The sequence below is a fragment of the Lonchura striata genome, chromosome 18, assembly GCF_050655825.1.
Source record: "Lonchura striata isolate lonStrDom1 chromosome 18, ASM5065582v1, whole genome shotgun sequence".
Lineage (NCBI taxonomy): Eukaryota > Metazoa > Chordata > Aves > Passeriformes > Estrildidae > Lonchura > Lonchura striata.
Window position 1 is genome coordinate 4,826,525 of NC_140720.1, and position 20,433 is coordinate 4,846,957.

The following is a 20,433-nucleotide window of genomic DNA, read 5'->3' on the forward strand; positions in this document are numbered from 1 at the left end:
AAATATGTGTGATAAAACACAGCACATTTGTAGAATAAAAATGCTGAGAATTTAAATTCCATTTTAATTGCATGGCGTAAATCTGAAATAATTCCATTGACCTCACGAGATCCATTACAGATTTTTATCAGTCTGATAAAAAATGGACTTTAACCAATGCCTGTAAATGAAAAGAAAATGTAAATTTCTCAAATCTGTTGTTCTGAACAAGAAAGAGACCAAGCCGATGTCTCTAAATCTTTATTATTCTTGCCTAACCTAAATAACATTATCACCTGCTTAGATTAAAGCCCCAGATTTGTGTCCAAACTCTATAATGTCTGTGAGCCTACATTAAGTGAAATTCTTGCTGTCCTCACACCTCAGACTTCTCAGTTACCTCTTTGCTCTCAACATTCAGTCCTAGATTTACAGAGCCTTTGATTTCCTCTCCTTCCTCCCACTTTGAGCCCTTGGTTGGTGGGAAGTGAGGAAGCCTCTCCAGCCCCAAGGCGTGTGGCCAGCTGGCAAAAATCTGCTGCTCTTGCTTGGCCTGGCTTTGCAGGGAATAAGGAACTGCACAGCAGACTGGAACAATTGAGAATTCAGCTCCCTCTTGAGTTCTCAGCTCGGGTTGAATCCCTGTACTCCTGCAGTTACCATGGCTCTTTCTCCCAGATTGAAGCTAAAGAGAGCACCAAGTTCCAAAATTTCTCCAGTGTCTTAGATGGTTACTAAGTTTATTTGCATTTCTAAACTGTTTGCTATTCAGTTAAGCCCATTTTTCTTCTTCCGTTCTCTTTTTTTCTTCTTTCTTTGTTTCTCCTCAGGGATGATTCAGTATAAAAACATGTTTGTCTATATTAAGGGGATTCTGTTATACATTTGGGATATGTTGGGATTTTTTTCCCCATTAACTTCAGTGGAAACAGAATAAAGCCTAAATAGGGATTGTGTGGTTTTTGTTGTTAATTAGTTCTCCACTGTTCTGCTATAGCTTATTTTCTCCACTATATCTGTTTTTTTCATGTCTGAACTTGAACTTGCTTGGAGTCAAGTAATGCCAAACTTCTAAATCTGTTCTGAGGGAGTTTGAGATGAGGCAAACAGCATTCGAGTGGAAATGTTATGTCATAGTAACAAATGCCTATGGATTAGTTAGTTTATTTCCAGGACCTCATGGGCTATACATTGCTATTTATAATTTAACTTTCTCAAGCAGCCACGACTGTGTTTATGTTGCCATGGTGTTCCTTGCCATACTTGAGGGTGGATAGTAAATGCTATAATTGAAAATTGATACTCCCACTGAATTAAGGGTAACAGGTGGTTATGTTTTTATTTAATCATGCTGCAAGCATATTACAAGTTAAATGTAGATACCTCCACTCCTGCCTCTTTGCCAAGACATTTTCAGACATTCCAGTTTGTCTTCAGTGGTCAGGACTGGAGTAAACAACATGAGTGATTTGTCTTGTGACAGGCCAAGGGATGTCAGTGGCCATCAATGAACATCCTCCACTTCAGACTTCAGAAGCAAATGTTCTTCTGCAGGAGGGAAGGACCTGCTCTGGTGCACAGGGACAAGGCTCTGTCTCATCCTTCCCCTGGGGACTGAACTCTAGGTAAAGTTCTGTTCCCGACCAGCATCTGAGGAGCAGAAATTGCTGCTTGCTTGTGATCTCCACATATTAGCCCTTTACCTCATCTCAACTCTTCATTTCCTTCTGTTTTCCACTGAAGTTTTCCACCTTTTCCATGTGGGCAAGACACATCCTACTATCACAACTATTCAAAGCATCTCCCTCTCATGACCATAAGAATAGTTTTGATTAAATTTTGTCAGCTCAAATAGAATCAGTTAAATGGTGTATCTACAGTACATCATACACGAATCACATAATATATAAATGCATGTTTTCACATGTGACTATACAGTTCCATTCTTCAGAGTAAAAAGACAGAAAGACACAGATACTATTCTAAATTATTCTTAACATTTAGGTGGGGGAAAAAAGGTGTTGTAGATTTTTCTTCCTGAAATATTATAAGATGTGAAAATTAAATAATTCAAAATAATTTCACGCTCTGTATTTACTGCAAAAAGCCATATGCCCAGGAGTATAAAGTAACCAGGTGTAAATACTTCAGTCAGGATAGTGTGGTTATTATCAAAGGCATTTATAAAATATGTGTTAATAGACCCATACCAAGGATGGTAATTGGTGCAATTGTGTGAGCAGTGAAGTGCAGAAGTGGAGCTCACTGCCTGAGTTCTGCGCAGCAGTCTCCTGTTGAGGATTTTTGTACTGTTTTTACAAGCAGCTGTCAGACTTTGGTCTTTATTAAGTTTGGTTAATTGGATCCTCCAATTTTTCCTATAGCTATAGGATATAAAATGAATTTTCAGGAGCAGGAGATGTGTGCATACACAGAGTTTTCTCTTTAACTCAGTTCAGTGTTGTTTCTTGTTTCTCGTTTCTCAATTTTTCTTTCACATTTTACCATTTTGTAAAGCAAAGCCAAACAAAATAGCTTTCATGGATGGCATGTTTTGTCATATTTTGGTTTTAAGCTGGTTTACATTGGCTGGAAATATCCATGTTATTTAAACCAGCTTGCTTTGTACAAAAGACCAAGAGTCAGAGAATGTCTTAAAGTTTTGCAAGGAGGTCTTTCAGGCCTTTTACAAGCTCACAGCAATTGCATTCCTTTCCATGGGTTGTTATACTCAACATCCTTGTTTGCAGACCTTTTCCACAATTTTGGAAGTTAGACTTGCAAATTAAGTGAGCTACTTCAGGCTTATGTTATAGGTAGCACTTGATTGAGTTTATTGTTACAGACATTCCCTAGGGCCACTCACAAACTTCCATGTAACCGTAAGTGTGCAGTAAAGCATTGGGCTTTGAAGTGTTCATGCATATTTAATGGAAAGGGAAGGGGAGAACTCAGCATTGTAGCCAATTCAAACCTTTGACAAGAACAATGAGACAAGGAAAAAAAATTGAGTTTGCAAGATATTTTTGATCAAAGGAAATAAAAAAGCATCGTTGAAGGTGATTTATGTAGATTAGTAGATCATGTGTTTTAAGATCAGTGTCTTGGATTCACAGATCTAATGGAAATTCAGTCTCCAGCTTGGGTTTTTCTTGACCTTTCTGAGTTTTCCCAGTTCAGCTGTCCATTCACCTCTTTTTGGAGATGTAGGACCTCTGCTTTCTTTTGGTGCTGGTACTAAGTTTGAAAGTCCCAGAGTCCTTGTGTAAACCTGTGCCTTGGAGATGACTATATCTCATCTACATAGTACTGACCTGGGAAAAACTGCCTCTCTCGTCTAACCAGTGCTGCCTGTGTGGGCACAAGAGCAAGAGTCTGGAGCCAAGCAAGTCTTCATCAGCCACAAAACAGAATTTAGTCTTGAAGTTTATGAAAGCTTTGCCACTGTGCTTTACCAGGCTTCATTTTGTTGGGTTTATATCAGGTTATTCCACACTTTTCTTAAGCAGTTATCTATGAATATTCATTCTTAACAGTCACGATTCTCTGTGTGAAATTGTAGCATGAATTTTCATCTTGGTGTTGATGGGTGGTTCCTGATACTCCTGGCTCCTGCGCCGAGTGTTCATTTCTCTGGTATCTTGCTTTTTAAATACAGGTTACACTGCAGTGAAAATGCTCTTGGTTTAAAATATTTTTTACTCATTTTGTCAGTTAAAAGAAAATAAGTGAAAAGTAAGGGAAAAAGGAAGGACATGGAATGCATTTTTCAGAGAAAGGAATTTAAGTAATAAGATTTATAACAATAGAATTCAATTGCTCCATCAGATGACATTTAAAAGTATTTTTCATTTTTTGGAAACTGGGAATATTAGAAAACCATGTAAGAAAATAAATAGACTTGCTGGTTAAATATTTTATTATGCAATCACTGACATAAAAATAATGACTATTATTTATAATAGAACTATTGAGGAACATTTTTGCCTGTCTTATCTTGCATTGCAAACCTTTCTTTTACTGCTGGACTTTTGACTCTTCCAGTCAAGAGTTTCAAAGCAAAAGGTCTTTTAGCTCTATCAGCATTTCATCACCCCACTGATTTATGTGTGCAAATTGTTTGCACATGTCAGATTTAAACAAAAACTGTTTTGGAGGTAGAGCAAACTTTGCAAGTTGACATATAAAGTTCACCTCAGTAAGTCAGCTGAAAATTTGGTTCCTTGTGTCCTTTCTTTAGCAAATTAGTGCACTCTATCTACTTATGATATTCTAGAAAACAGGGAAAGAAAAATTATATCATCAAAGTCTAAAAGGTATAGATCATCAGCAGACTTTTTTCACTATTTCTCATACCGGCATATAGACGCTAGTTTAAGACAGTTTCAAAGATTGATTATTTTTTCATATGTTGCATTTCTACTGATGGAATAATGAGTTGCTGGGGTTTTTTTTTCCTGTTAAATATTTAGCAATTTTTAGAAACTCAAAAAATTATGCAAACTCTTCTGTGAAAGGTTTCTTGACAGAAGCCAGCGTTTCAAAGTATCTGTCTAATGAAGCTGCCCGGGGAATGGCTGTCATAAAAATGCAAAGACCTGTGGGTGGCATAAAGCCATTCTGACATCCTGAGTATGGGATCCTTTTCAGGCAGACTGTACAACTCCACAAATTAATCATTACCTTGAGATAGGATAGCACTGGGATGTGCATTGCATTTTCATCAGAACGAGAAATAACTCGCCCAGGATTGAAGGCTCATGTCCTGTATTCCCTGTACTCCTGCACTGTCAGTAGGGGAGGTCTGGTTTCCTCTCAGCTGACCTTCTGAGATGTTTCTCTGTAATTTCACACTGCTCAGCCCTGTGGCTCAGCTGTACCTCTCTGTTTCAGAAGTAGAAGCAGTACCAGAGCTGTGTGCCACAGGCTAACCAGCAAGAAACTGGGAGCTCTTTGGTTGCTCTGTGTGTAGAAGATCATGTTGAAGCCTAAGTTTTCATCCCTGAACTCTTCCATCTGCACTGCTGAGGTGACCGTGTGGTGAATTTGGGCTAAAGAATTTTAAGCTGGTGTTTCAGGTGTTCATTCCCTCAAAGGTCAAGGAGATAAAGTTACTGAGCTTTTCATCTAATCAAGGGCTGCTCTCTGAGCCTTGCAGGCTGCAAGTGATCACTGTAACTGTATCCTCTATGTTCTCTCCTTTTTTCTCTTTGTACTCTCTGTAATATGCCTCCCACTCCCTGTTTTAAATCCTTTTTGTAGGAGGTTAATTTTGAAAAGGTAGCTTTCCATCCTTGTTGGCTTCAAGTTAACTTGCTACAACCATCATTAATGACGAGTGGAACACTTTCAGACCCAGCACAAATTCCTCTAGGACTTAACTGTTGCCCTCTCTCCAGTGTTAAAAACTGTCTATTCATTTCACTTTTTATTGCACTTGTAAACAGTGATTTGTCCATGCGAGGATCTTCCTTATGGGAAATTTGTTTCTTTTAGAATATGGGGGAATGTGTTCTCATGCATATGGTGTGACTCTTGGGGATATCCTGTGCAGGGCTGAGTTGGACTTGATGATCCTGGTGGCTCCCTTCCAACCCAGCATATTCTGTGATTCTGTGGCCTTGGCAAAATGGGCTTTTGATATTGAGTTTCCCATTATCCACTGGGTCTGCTCTGGCTGTGTACCTGCTGACCTCTTTAAACATAGATTAAGACATGACTTCTCCTCACTAAAGCTGTCTTAAATTTCACTTTGTGTTTATGCATTCAAGCTGTGCTAGTCACACACACATTTTTTTATATTTCTTGAGTAATAGGACCCACTCTCATATACTCTTTCTCAATTTTCTGTTCAATACATTGAATAGATGATAGCAAATGAAAAGCATGTGAAAAGCAAATTAATACAACTCCTGTCCTGCTTGGTGAAAATATAGAATTATAATTTAATGCCAATACAGCATACTGAATCAACTCTAAATGCAAAGATGCAATCTTTAGAATACAACGGAATTTTTTTTTTACCATGGCTATCTGCTATACTACATGTAAGCACAAAACTTCAATAGAGGATTTTTGATTGCTGTTTTTTTAATTCTTATTCCTTTAAACCATCGACTATTTGGGGGACTGTTTCTTAAAGGGAATCACAGAGGTAGCAATAATGCTAATAGGATTTCAGGCAGTTTATTAATATTTTTTTGCAAGTAATATTTTCAGTACAGCAGTATTTGCATATTATATTAGAAGTTGTTTTGCCAAGTGCTGGTTGGCAGGATGTCATGTTCCCTGGTTTCCATTTGGAGCTGCAAATTCTTCTGATTGTTTCATCTCTGAAAGAAGCTAATGTTTGCTTTATTTTAGGTCCTAGATCTTGTAGGATGCACAGCATCTAAACTAACAGGGTCCTGTGCTCCAGAAGTGATTCCCCACTTTGTCACTGCCAGGAGCAAACACAGTCCTGATGCTGTTTCATCACCACAGCCCTGGTTCATGCCCAGCACACACAGAACTGTCCATCTTGAAAACAGAGATAAATTTCTATGTCCATGTTTAACTTTGATTTGTAGATACATTTTCGCTCTAACCTCCTCCCCTCACTGTAAATCAGTAAATGAAAAGCACACCACGTACACAATCTGCAGTCAAGCATTTGATGTGCTTGTAATTAATTGACAGCATTCCTATACATGCTGGTCAGCAAGATTAATGTCCTTCTCAGGTCCACAGTGAAGCCGTGGGAGTTTTTCTTCTTTTGCATTAAAAATGCAAAAATATGAACCTGAGTAAGAATTAATTGAATGAGGAGCTGTGTGTGACATGCAAGACAATTCTGTCCTGAAGTGCACTCTGTGCAGAGCAGAACTCTGCTGGCTTTAGGTAAAGTGCTTTGTCTTACTCTCGCACAAAGTACCATAAGTCATTTTTGCATATGAGATTCACATTTATGTGTTCTTTAAACTGTACTACCAGAAGACCAAATTATGTTAAAAAATTTAAACTGTTTCCTAATGGCTGCTAATAAAATTGTAAACCTAATTATTTGCTAAATTATATATAATACGGACAAAATGGCACAAGATTAAGCAAGGTTTTTTCTGGTCAGTAGATATCTAGGAGGAATGAGCCTGGCTTGGTAAGCCAGTACATTTTTCTGTTCTGGCACTTGTTGCTTTGCTGCCTCATCTTCTTCAGCAAGTGAGTTAATAACCAAAAATCTTCGTGTGGCTCCTTGTTCTGGAACTACAAAATTGCATTGTCCTCTGTTGATATCTAAAATCCTGTCCTCCTTAGGAGAAAACGTGTTTTCCTAATCAGAAAATTGAAACATCCCATGACTACAAGTGCAGGAATCCTGGCAGCCCCAGTTGTGCTCCACATTTTATTAGGAATGACATCAGTAGATGTTGGGACCTTTTTGTTTTGCTGCTTGTGCTCTCCTGTAGTGGCTGCAGTCCTGGAATTGATGGCCCGTGGAAACTTTTGCTGCCAGGAATGGGGGAAATATGCAAATATAATAATCTTCTGAATCATCTTGTGGAAGGCATTGCTGTAGTCTGAGGTAGAGTTTTAAACCATCAAAACATGCAAATCACGTTTGTGTGAGTGACACAGTGAGGGTGTCCCTGTGCTTAAGTAGGGCATTACTCAAAATAGTACTATTCCAGCTTTCCATGGGAAAGTACTTTCTGTTCAGTGAGATGTTTTCTTTCTCTACCTAGTCATCAAAAACACCATCAATCCCATTTCCAGTGAGGCAAGCTTCTGTGGAATGTGACATTCCTTACTTCCCTTACTTGATAAAAGCTGTAGACCTAGATTTGTAAAGAGTGCAACACATAATTTTTTAAAATAAAATTATTTCCTTATGCTTGAAAAAGGTCTTGTTCAGAAGAACTTGGCACCAAAAATTTGATTTTCTGGCTAGATGCAAGAGAGGTAAATTCACTCTTTCTGTAGTTTTTGTGCACCTTAATGCAGAGAAGGAAATAGGAGTGAGATTGTTTGAGTCATGATAAAGTATATGGTTGGAAATGGTTGAAAGGTAGCCTCCTGCTGCTCTTTATGTTGAAAAAAAGAATATTATTACAGCAGACAATGGCTAGATGATATGTCAGAATTGATATATTACAGAAATGGAATATACTGTGCACATTATAATCATGCTACCAAATTAGTGAATGTTTTTGCTGGAATTATCAGCATAAATTAAAATCTATACTGGCTATAAGCATATTATTCACATATTATTCAGCTGCCTTCCTGGACCTTCAGGGCTGATCTTCTTTCCTTTGCAAGCATGGAATTTGTGTAGGCATCAAGGATTTCATGCCAATAAATGAGGTGACTGTTAAACAAGATCCAGTGAACAGAGGAGATGACACTTTTCCCCCCTCAGTATCCCATAGTGTAATTGCACACAAATATATAATTCCTTATCTGGATCTAAAGAGAAGCTTTAAGACCTCATAGAACACAGGAATGGGTTCATTTTTATGTTGCTTTACATCACTTCAGTTTGTGTCCTGTGAAATAAAATGTTCTGAGCCTTGCCACTTATTTTTTTCAGTTTCTATGAGCTTAACCATTTAGGATGATCCACCAATTCAGTTTGAAGCACAAAATGGGGTGTATTCATGCAAGTATTAGTCCTGGTGTATGTGTTCTGATGGACAGCAAATTAATAGTTTGGGTCACAGAGGTTAAAAGGAATTTCTAGTGCTGCTTTAATGAGGACAGACAGGAACATCTTTTGATACCTTGTACTGAATTTAAGCAGTTGCCTATCTGATATACTTTATAGTGGTGCCCGCTCCGCTTCCATAATTATGGGCCTGTCAGCATTTCCATTACTAACCCCTATATTACAGCTGAAAATATCACTCCAGGATGAAGTTTTGTACAAAGCCTTTCAGCTGTGAACGAAGAAGCTTTCAAAATTAATTTTGCTGCTTCTCCAATTTAAAAAATGAAGTTTTGCTGTTGCTTGCTCTACCCTGTATTAATGTCTTGTTTTCAGAAAAAAACCCCACAGGGTCAAAATACTGATGTTTGTTTCCTGTAGCATGAATATAACACATTGAAGAGATAAGAACTGAGAGCTGAGTGCTTTTATTTAACCACAAAAAAAAGCACAAGCAGGAAAAAGCACATCTGCAAGCTGCCACACTGAGCTCAGAACCACCTCACTTCATTTTCACCTATCTGCAAAGATTTCAGTAGCCTCTATTCTTTTGCAGAGTTTCCAAAACAGCAGGGAAATCATAATTTTGGTATCAATGTAGACTGATTTTAAAATTCTTATTTAAGAGTTCAAGGGCACTTAGAATTATGCAGTGCCAAAATTAATGTTGCCCATATAGTTTTGGTTTGCCTGCTTTTTGAATATATTTTCAATAAAACTGGCACCTGAGAAGGCTGGATGAGGCTGGTTTGAATATGTTTTCATGATACAATTTTTTTGTCTTTTTTTCCACTAACTTACATCTCTGAAACTGTAAGCAGTGTCTACCGTGGCTTTGAGTGATGCTTATCACTGAAGTGTCTGAATGTTTACTAAATAGAAATCAATTTATTTTCATTACCCTTTTGTAAATGAACAAGTGCTATAATTTTGCAGATGACAGAAGTCTGTATTGAGACAATAGTTGAAAATATTCACCTTTTTTTGACTATTTAACACTTGGAGCTTGATTTTGCAGGGTGAAATTGGAAACACAGTTCTCATAGACTTAAGCAGCTGGCAGTCTGGTAAATGTTTAGCATTTCTCCAAATCAGATCTCTTGCGTCGAGTGGGGTACCCAGATGACAAGGTACAAGAGAATAGCAATTGCTTGTGAAAAATGTGGGATTAAGTGATTTGCTTTGTGTTACCTCCATTGCTTAAATGTCATCATTCCTCATCCTTCTGCATCCCGGCCGGGCCCTCGTGCTGGCGATGCCAGAGGATACGCGCTCGTGTGGAGTCCTCACTTCATGTGACCTTGAGCTGGCACTGTTTGCCCTTCCCAGAATGTTTTTCAGCACTTCAGCAAATGGAGCAGAAGCCCTACGTAAAATCATCCACATTAGTATGCAACTGCCTCAGATAGGGAGAAAAAGTGGTACATGATTATTTAATTGTGCCAGTGTTTAGGTACCCAAGTGCATTTAGCTCCAATCAGAAACCCATCCCTTTCCGTGGCTCCTGACTGCCTGGCTTTTGAGTAAGATTTCCTTAAGCATATTTTTTGTTTGTAAGTATCTTGGGGGATTTTGCAAACTTCTGAGGAAAAAAAAAAAAAGCTCGACTATCATAGAATCACAGAATGGTTTGGGTTGGAAAGGACCTTTAAAGGTCATCTGGTCTCCACCCCTTGCCATGGGCAGGGCCATCATGTGATGTGTCATCATCTGGCCTCATGTGAGCTGCTGGCTCTTATCACCAGTGCTGGAACCTTGGGATGCGCTGCACAGGCTGCTGCACTTGAGATAATGGAAGTAATGGATAAAATGAGCATTTTGAATGTACACAGTGCCATATGATAGAAGAGAATAAGCAATAGAAAAAAGTCTGATAAAGAACATGAGAAACATATGTCCTAAATATAGTAGGATCTGTGAGAGTGTGCATTAAGAACAGAGTATTTTGATAATTCTTCTGGAAAGCCCTAAAAAGCTTCTTTGAGAATATGGAGCTGTATTTGCAAAGACTTAAATTTAAAGGTTTCTATTTAGCCAAGGGATTTTCATGCATAAGTATTTATGCAAAGTCTACATGTCTGTTGAATTTCAAATCCCTTTCCTAGCTCCCTGTAGGCATAAGAGTCTTCCAAAGGAAAAAAAAGTCTGACATTTATTTCCAATACAATGAATCATTTTTATTTAATAATTGCTATTATTTTTAACAGCAACTGAAACATTCCAGAGCCATTTTCATTGTGGCTTTCTGAGCCTGAAGTAGACACAGTAAAACATCATGCAACTAAAATGCATTGGAGTTTTTACCAGCAAGAGAAGAATCTCTTGTATTGGCTGGTGTTAGCCAGTTAATGACTGGTCAGCTGTTACTTTCTCTGCTCATACTTTAGATACAAATCTCTTCAATGTAAGTTGTTCATTTTCATATTAATGTTGCTTTTACTGATAACATGATTTTTAAATACATATCTGGTAACAGAAAAACACCACTACATATTTACCCAATACACTGATTATGTCAGTGTTAAAAGAAACAGTTGATGATAGCATAAACTTGTGTTTTACTTAACTGGCAATAACCTGCTGCAGTATCAGCATCATTGTTAGCAATGTAAACAGACAGCTAGTAAATACACAACACATGAACTAAAGTGCCTTCACTGGAATTACAGTGAGAGCAAGACTGGATTAAGTCAAACTGCCAGCTGCTTTTGATATTTCAGGCCAGATTCAGCAAGACAGTGGCCACCATCAAGTCAAATACAGATCAGCAGGAGATAGAATGTTTATTTGGCTTCAGTTATAAGCTCCTTTATCTTTTGTTCCAAAAAAGCAGTAGTAAAACAGAAGTTATAGTTAAGAAAAGCTAAGCGAGAGCTAAGAGAATAGGGACAGTCCTGAAGGCAATCTTGGATTGGTTATCTCCACCTGGATTACCTGCAAACATTGGCCTGAGTGTTGGAAACAATCTCACCATGGGAGCACAGAGCAGTTCAGCCAAACAAGCCCAGTGAGCTCACACTGCAGTCCATGTCTGTGTTATTCTTTATCTTTTTCATCTTGTTTCACAGGTTAATTATTTGATAGCTCTTAAAACTCATCTTCTTTCAGCATCTTTATCATATAACCTTCAAAACCACATCTAATCCTTCATTTCAAGAAAATTCAAGGCAGTTCCACTTCTTTGAGCTTCTCACTTAATAACTACTCATACAAATCTTTAGGCTGATGGTGTTCTCTGAGAGACTGAGATTATTTTTTTCTATCTTTCACTATATTTCTAAAACAGCACGTTTTTGTTCATAGCTTTGAATTCTTGCAGGAGCAATTACAATTTTAGGAATTTCAATGAAGTTGTTGTGATGTGTATAAAATAATTTTGAGGATGATACACAATGGTAACTGATAATTCATTTAATGTCACTTTTTCCTTCGGTTGTCATTGGAAGGAGAAATGGCACCTAAATGGCCTTAAGGAAACATTTGGTCTATGGATGAGTGGAGAGGCAAGCGTGTCTCTGCAAGTTTCCCTTCAGGATTGCATTTCTAGACTTGAGAAAGTGCATATTGTGCTTCATTGTTTCCCTGAATGTGTGTCCTCACAAAGCTGGGACAGTGGCACCACAGTGACGTCTGCAGTTACTCACGTGGCAAACTTACTAAATGCAGAAAACCTTTCACATCATTCTGACTTCACAGGCACCTCAGCTGCAAAGATAAAATCATCCGTTTTGTAAAGGTTGAGAGCTTTGTGATATGAATCTCACCAATGGATAGAAAAGTACAGGAAAGAAAAGGAACTAAAAATGGAATGGCAATAATATTTCAGCCCTGCAGGACTGCTTTTAATAGTAAGTGGAAAACCAATCCTAGTTTGATCTTCCTGTTGTAATGAAATTACTGAATTATCCTTTCATGTCCACAGATTAAAAAAAAAAAAAAAAAAAAAAAAAAAAAAAAAAAAAGAGAAACTTGGTTGTTCATAGGTATTTATTGATATGACTGACCTTTACCCATCCTGGCTGTCTTTGTGTCAGGGAAGTCAGTTGTTGGATTGCTGGGGCTGTCAGGGCTTTGTGGCACACTTGAGAACTGGAATAAATATAGAAATAGCAAACCTCAAATTCAAACCTTCTGGCTGTAGAGGAGTGTGTTGTGTCTCTGTAGCACACATCAGGTCTGAGAGGAAAAACTGAAGGTCTATTTTTAAGAAAAAGAGCCTTCCCAAGTCAAGGTAGCTACATGAGAGTTTGAGTCTCCAGTTTGTGAGTTCTTGCACCAAAAATGAAGTGAGTTTCAGGGAGTCACCTGCAGTCAGGGTATTCTCTACCAGTCCTTTGCTTGGTGCTGCTCAAGCAGTTTCCTAAATTTTGTTCAAGGCTACCAAGAGCCAGATCCATAATGATTCACAATGCTGCATAGACATCCTTGTTCTATTTCTAATTTTGCCCATAAAAAACAATAGAGGAAGGTAGAAGACTGCCATGAGAGCTGGGATTTGTACCTTTGAGGGGAACTGTGATGCAGATTTGCTCCATGTGGAATTTTCTGGCCTTCATGAAGGCAGCATCGACAGGTAATATAGGAAATATTGTATGAACCCAAGGCTGAAACTCCCACTTCATTTTCTTTCTTCCACTCACTGTAATTCAGGTGCTAGAATGCAAGTCTTTTATTTGTTCTCAGTAGCTCAGGAAGAACTGGGCAATGGGAATCCTCTGAGCTGTGAAAGAAGAGCCCTGACCCGTCACTAAAACCAATTGAATTAAACACAGTTTGCCCTTTTGAAAGCCCTGTTTGGTTTGTGGGATCTAAGCTTTTGTGTTCTCTGTTGATGGTCATTATGTGTTTGTGTGTTAGAAATTATTGGAAGAATGAGAAAATAAAGCAATAATCAGTCATGCTTGTCAGATTCTGGCCAGATTCTGTAGCTTTAATGTCACAAAGTGCCATGGGAAAATGACATGAAAGCACTTGTCATCCAGCCCTGAATACAACCTTCCATCTTTCCTTGCCCTAAACCAGCTTTTTTACAACATTAACCTGTGTTTTGGCCTCACTTTAAGCACCTTAAATATTTTTCAATAGTAATTGTTGGTTTTGCAATTTAAATTTAAAGAAACAAGTTGGAATAAAAAGTTTCTTTTGATTTTTTTTCCTTTCCACCCCCTTTTTTACATTAATTATTCTTAAGAACACTGCATTATTTGTTCTATTTTATTGTATATCTGGAGTGCTTTTTCTTTTCTAAAGTAACTTCATTTCTTTGTGTTATTTGTATATTTAGTGTGAGTTATTGATGATCCAGATTATATCAGGTGGCTGTGGACTAACTCAGAATCACAAGAGAATGGGCACACAGCAGGTTTAGTATGGTCAACTAGAGTATACAGAGTATAAAGAATATAGTAGATAGTAGAATACATACATAAGCCTTGTGTGCATTGATGGATACCACTGGGAATGCCAGAATTCTTCCCACACATTGCCCTATTTGCCAGCATTTGTGCTCACAGCAGGATGACCACTTGGCTCCAACAGAAGTGACACTGTGAGCTTCCCACAGAGCCACACTGGTGGCTGCCTCTCAGCGACAATTGTGACCAGTTGAGGCAGCAAACTGCTCGTTGCCATCCTTTCAATCAAAGAGTAGAATTAGATGCATTAACTTATGTGGGTTTAACTAATTGTCTGCGGCCTGGATAGAATTAAATATTAAAGAAGCACTGCTTAGACTGGTTGACTGTGGTGGTTTTGCTAATCCAAGATTGGGATGTAGGTGTATCAGATGCTGAGGATCAAGGAAGGTGCTGCTGAGGAATATCCCTGCTCTGTTGTTCAACTATGTAACTTTAATTTGTGTGTCTGAGGTGTTGAAGACAGTTCAGCCGTATCAGTGAGGAATTCAGAGTGCCCAGATGGTTATCTGCTTCTCAGGAGAATCCTGCAGTCCATACAGAGCACAAGGCAAAACAACCACCAGAAAAAAAAAAAAAAAAAAAGAGAGAAATAGAGAATTAGAGAATTTAGGTTTCCAGGTTGGATAATTAACCATTAACATTCCTTATATGTATTCATTCTGGGAATGAATGTGAGAGACAGAGGAATGGAATATTCTAAAGATTAACATGGCATGGAATATTAACATGAATGGAATATTCTAAAGTGTCTGGAAACTGACAGTGTGGATCCTGCAGGAACAATTTGCCATGAGCTCCCACTAAAGCTGTTCCCTGAACTATTTTGCTAAAATCTTCCTAGTCAAGCTCCCAGGCCCAGCATGAAATACCACATGTTAGAGGTTTCACTGTTTTGGTAACACCTATCAGGCAGTGTGACATCCTCTCCCTCTCTTCCCACCCCAAAAGTTTTCAAATAAGGGAGAGAGATTTAAAACAAATCTGAGAAACTGTCCACAAGAGCAATTAATTTTTTAGTGAGGAAATTCTTCAACCGGCATTTAACCAGCCTTTGCGTTGCTGGAGAAATCCCTGAGTATTCCCATTAAAGCATGGCATTATCTAGTTAAAAAGCTGAGAGTTCATAAAGTGTTTAGACTAAAAAAATTTGTCATAAAAATGTTTCACAATCACAAGCCTGTAAAAATAGTAGAAATTTTCTAAACCACTATAAAAGCAATGTTTTAACTTAAAAGTAATGCAGACATGTAGTGCTGTAAATGTCTGACTGAACCACATGCATTTAAAAGTATGTTAGACTGAAATTAGATTACTGACCAACCTGTGAGACCTGTTTGGGCACGGACATATTTAGTGAGTTTCATTCATGTTTTAATATTTTCTTCCATCTTTTTCCCATAATTATACCTTTTTGTGTTTTTCAAGGAATAATTTACAGGCACATGACACATGTCAAAGAATTCTCTAAGTTTGTTCGAATTCTCTATTGTTTTGAAAAGTAATAGAGAAGGTCAAGCTGTGTTGCCATGCAACAAGTTTTTGGTCTTGCTGTCTGGTCTTTCTGCATGCTATAAAAAAATCAAAAATGTAGGAGATAAAGAGCTTTCATTGGGTTGCCACTGCTGCAGCAACCACTTCCTCTCTGAGTCTGAAGCAATGACAGGAGCGTTTGGGGAGTAGAAGGCCCTGGGTGGCAGGAAAGGAAGCAATGATCTCTTTGTAACTGTATTTTTAGACTCTGGTGAGGAGAGGCTTTTGTTCAGCTTGTATGTGTGTAGTTTTTGTTTAGGGTTTTGTCCATTATTGAAGTCTACAGCAGAATGCTTTACATTAATCCTCTGACTTTTTCCAAACCCAGCTTTTTACAGGGTGTGTGCACTTCAAGTCCTTGAACTACATGTTTTCCATTTCAAACATGTGTCTTAGCAGATTCCAGCCTGGAGAACTCACATAAACAGTGCTCCCATGACTGTCTCAGAGCACTGTGCTGGTCTGAGGGACTGCAGGAAGAAAACCAGGTTCTCTATACAGAATTCTTATCTATTTATGCATTTTGTTGTTATGTCTTTCAGCTCTATTCCCTGCTACTGCAGTACACCATGAACTCTTATACCCAAAGGATCGGTTCCAAGTGACGCAGCTGGCTGTAGCTAATGAGGAAGTGGTTAACTGGAGTAGGGAGTGCAGGAAGGCTGTTTGTTCACTTACGTACAAAGCTCTCCGCAGTCAACACGAGAGGCTTTCCATTGGACTCAACAGGTTCTGTTCCAGCTGAAGTGGCCTTTTGGAAACTTCTTTGTACTTGGAAGTTTCCAAAAGATCATATCACAAAGTTTTCATGGCGGAATGAAAGATAATCCCCACTTAGACGCATTGAGAAACTGATTTATCTGTTAGTGGTGGTGTACAAGCTACTTCATAAGGCTGCACAGTCCAGCACAGAACCAGGAGCTGCTCATTGCTCTGCTGTTCCTGGTGATCATTACTTCTGGTTTTGGCATCCAAAGGAGTAAGGTGAGGCTATCTGTCGTAGAAGAGTTTTTTAGTTCCCTGGTGCATGGTCAAGGCCCCCTTAGTCACACTGGATTCTCTCAGATTCTGATATCTGAGCTGATAAATTGCCAGTTGTGTTTTACAGCCCCTGCATAATCAGACTGCAGGTAGCTCTGTGGAATGTAGAGATACATATTTGTTGTATAAGCCTGAGAAAGTATATCCCATTTTACCCAAACATTATCACCCTCTCTAATCTTCCTAAGTATGATGAAGCCACGTAACTCTTTTGTGTTGGTTAAAATCTGCAGGTTTTAAATCCTGCACCTCCCTCTGCACTGTTTCCAGGTTCTGTCCCAGAGGAGATGCTGTGTCTGTGTAATGTTCTAGACTTCCCTTACAGAACACTAAAACCAGATCAGCACTGGTGGAATGCCTAATGCTCTGGCTCCATCTGGCAAAAACATCTGGAGAACATACAGCTTCACATTCCTGGATTATGATAAAATTGAATTAAGCCTATAGAGTCCCTTGTCAGGAATTCTTTGCCTTCATCCTCCCTTTAGTCTACATGTGGTATGGAAAGAATGTCTGTTCTGGAAGCTTTTCAGTCAGGAATGTGGTCCTTCCTGGAAATTTTGCTTATATTTACGCAAGAGCTTCTGTTCTGCGTAGTGCTGGAAGGCAGCAATTCTGCTTAGCTGTACATCATCAGAGAACTTGCACCTTCAAGGTGGAGAAGTTTGAAATGTGTGCTCTAACTCTAGACAAACACATGAGCACCCTGACTCCTCCAGCATGTGCACCCCCAGATGTCACAGCTGCTTTTTGTTCTGCAGCAAAACCCAGGTTCCTGCCCAAGAGTTTATTTGGCTGCAGTTTTGATTTTCCATCAGTAATCAGGCAAGCAGATTTCTCCCCTAAATGTCCTCCCAAGATGTGTTACAGATTCATGCATGTAACACAGGCATAGGTACAAAAGTAATAAGTTCCTGCGGTAGTGATTCATTTCAGCATGGGGGGATTTTGTCACAGATATATAGAGTAGGTACTTAAATTGCAAATGTTTGTTCTAATTAACTAAAATGGAAAAATTAGATCTTCTTTCAGTATTAGTGTTGAGACTTCAGTGTATCTCAAAAATCTGGGGAGGAAAGTATGTCTTAATTTCCTTCTTATGCAATTGCTCTCATGTGCTTCCTTCCATCAGATTACTTCAGATAACCTTAATATTTTCAACATCCTGATCCCTGGGCTAGAGGTAGAGATTCAGGAGTGACCTCAACTATTTACAGTCACTAGATTCTTTATAACATTATTTTTATCTACAGGACGCAGGAATAAAACAAGTGCATTTTAAAAATTAAAATGAAGTCAGTTTTATTTTAGAAGATCAGAAAGTAGGATGAAGTAATTCCGATAATAAAATTAAATATTCTGGACTGTGAATATATTTTTATTTCACTGTAAGTACCAAACAAAATTTAATTTTCTTCTGAATAAAATATCAGAAGGCAGATTGGATTTGTCTTGTTCAGCTTGTTACTACTGAGTACTAAATTCTGATGCTGTTTTATTCATTGTAGATTGTGCATACTAAGAAAATTCTCATTTTTCCATATTTATAAGCAGAATTATATTGCCTAAAAATGCATTGTTAGGAATTTGCTTGCCAAAAAATGTAATTGCAGAGTTATTCCCTGCTGTGATTCTGACAAAGTTTGTGTAATCCTTTGTAGTCTCTTTGGTGCTTCTAAACTCAAAGTTTACTCAAATTTTGTTTCTGAAAGCATTGAATTCTCTGTGCTTGAAAGTTGATGGTGTTGGCGTGAGAGAGATTTTTCAAGTCATAAAAATGAGTAATTACTGAAGAAGAGTAATTAGAGAAAAGGAGCCTGAGGGGAAAGAAGTTCTACTTAAACATTAAGCAAATACCATTAGCCATGCAAAAAGAGAAAATCATTTCTAAAAGCATGAATAGATGCACACGTGTTTGGTCCATTTATAGTTAAAGATAAACCTAACTCTCAAGTCTATTTCTGCACTTCATTGAATTTTGAAAGGGTCAAAGGACGTATGAAACTCTGAATACTCTCAGCTTAAACTCAACTGAATTAAAATAACTAATTTTTTTAAATTCTGCACTTCACAGAAGTCAACCTCCCTGTTCAAAGCCAGTTTTGCAGCCCAGCCCCTTGACACATAGTGTGCCTGGCTGGCCACAGCACATCCCAGCTCTGGCCAGCTAAAATGTCTTTAATATGCAGGGCACATGAGTGAGTTTCTTCTCTTCCCCCCCCACAAATCCTGTTTGTTTTAATGGAAAAAACAGGCAACAGCTTTTGCTGTCAGGTTTAATAGAGCAAGCTTCTCCATCACCATCACTGGGCCATGGAGAATGTCACACTTCACCGTGGGTGAACAGAGTCCTGTGCCACCCCATGTGCAGGGCTCGTGCCTGCTGCTGGGAAGAGATTGGTGACAGGCATCAAGAAGAATGCCCTCGCTTTTCCACTCTGACTGTTCTTGGAATATCTGAAATGGAAACAGTGTTTTCCTGGAATATCAGGAAAAGGGTTTATGTCACTGAAAAACCTTTAGTGACCTCTACAAAAATTATGCTGCACTTTTACTTCATTTTACTGCATTCTAAGTTAAAATTTTAAGATATTTACTGAACAGCTTCTTGAGCTTCAGTCTTTAAATTAGCAATGACCTCATGAATGAATTGTGGCAAACAAATAAAATATGCTTTTGCCTTAGAGAAATATTCAATAATGTTTGACAGTTATCCAACTGATTGTGCACTGTAAAGCAGAATGAACTGTGCATGAAAAGTAGGAAGCTGGAATCAAGGCAGGGCGTGTTTGCAGACAATCAGAGCAGGTACTCATAAACAGAGCTGAGAAGATGTGGAGAGTGGTCAGTGTGCAGCACTGACAGACTGCTCAAGACACACAGTGAGTCCCTTTTAGTTGTTCTTTATGTGCACAGAGGACTTTTGAGACAGCCTCCGGAAATATATCTGCATTCCTTGCAGGAAATACACGGATAAATCTACATAATAGAATATCATCAGTATTTATGTACAAAGCACATAGTGTACATGCTTGGAAAATGTAACCAGCTGACTCACTGTAAAATATTGTTAATAAAAACTGATTCTTAAAAATTGTATGAGCTTGTACACTCCAGATAAACAGCTGGCTTTTTTCAATAGCACAGCTGGTCTAGAAGCATAAAATGACTACAGTTTGAACATGAGCTATATTTGGCAAACCATTTGCATGAAAGCTGAACATTTGCAACTTAATTTTCATTTATTTTAATTTTCGTTGTACACCTATTAAGCAGAGATCTAGACATGCTCCTATTGATTTCAGTAGATCTTGTTTAGCTGTAAGCCACTGTGTGCCAGGGTATTGTAAACTTAGAGTGGGCCATGTTGCTTCAGCTGAAAATACCAGAGGAAGATACTGACTTTTAACATCCATTGTGTCATTGCTGAACTGCCATTCACGGGAATTTAGGCAGATAATGTATCTCAAGGATGTAATTTCTTCCTTGAAAAGGCAAAGCAAACATGAAAGCAGTAAGAATGGCACTTCACGGCATGCAAAAGTCAACTGTTCCTTCTGCAACTGTTATTTGTGAGGCTACAAAAGCATGTTCCCATGAATTTGGGTAACAGTAAAGAATACTGCTGATGCAAGTCAGCAGATGTGTAGTCCTTTGTGATTCAGAGATGCATGCAGAAATTAGTTGAAAGAAAAATTTCAAGCTCAACTCTAAACTCTGACTGGTCAGATTCTTTATATATTACTGCAGTTAGTGACATTTATACCACCAAATAATTTGCAT

General features: G+C 38.3%; 1 protein-coding gene and 1 long non-coding RNA gene across 8 annotated transcripts in view; one reads left to right on the top strand and one right to left on the bottom strand.

The window, feature by feature from the left end:
• Positions 1-18,806, bottom strand: part of LOC110474204 (uncharacterized) — a 26,683-nt gene extending 7,877 nt beyond the window's left edge. Inside the window, exon 1 of one of the 3 annotated variants that reach the window (XR_014949301.1) lies at positions 333-18,806. This is a non-coding gene — a long non-coding RNA (uncharacterized LOC110474204). Of the gene's footprint in view, positions 1-275 lie in introns of all 3 variants that reach the window. The other 2 variants (XR_002466040.4, XR_014949300.1) reach the window with 2 other exon arrangements.
• Positions 1-20,433, top strand: part of PITPNC1 (phosphatidylinositol transfer protein cytoplasmic 1) — an 84,296-nt gene that overhangs the window by 14,949 nt on the left and 48,914 nt on the right. The gene's annotated exons all lie outside the window — the stretch shown is intronic.